The sequence below is a fragment of the Buceros rhinoceros genome, unplaced genomic scaffold (genome assembly GCF_000710305.1).
Source record: "Buceros rhinoceros silvestris isolate BGI_N320 unplaced genomic scaffold, ASM71030v1 scaffold25230, whole genome shotgun sequence".
NCBI classification, from domain to species: Eukaryota; Metazoa; Chordata; class Aves; order Bucerotiformes; family Bucerotidae; genus Buceros; species Buceros rhinoceros.
This window is the reverse complement of record NW_010389378.1, coordinates 7,725-8,134: the sequence shown is the minus strand read 5'-3', so window position 1 is coordinate 8,134 and position 410 is coordinate 7,725.

Genomic DNA, 410 nt, shown 5'->3' with positions numbered 1-410 from the left:
CTCTGCTCGGGCCACAGGCTTGTTCTGCTGCTCTCCGGGGTCACGGAGCCCATAGCGGGAGCTTTCTGCCCAGCTTCCTTTCCGAGGATGAGTGCAGGGACAAGGCAGGCAGCAGCTCCCGGGGGCTGGGGTGGGGTTGGGCTCTGGCGTGTGAAGAAGGGTGATAATCCACCTGGGAAATGATGCCTGCTTGGGTGGACTTAAAAACTCAGCTTTGCAGGTAGAGCGTCTCCGTTAGGCTTCGGACGATCCACCTCCATGTGCCCGACCTGCGTGGCTGCGATGTTCCTCCCGAGACCACTCGTGGCATCGTTAATAAATGCCCCAGCTTCACCCGGTTTGCAAACGCAACCCTCGTGCTGCCCAATTTCTGAGCAGGGTGGGGGGGGGGCGGCCTCTGGCCCAAAGCC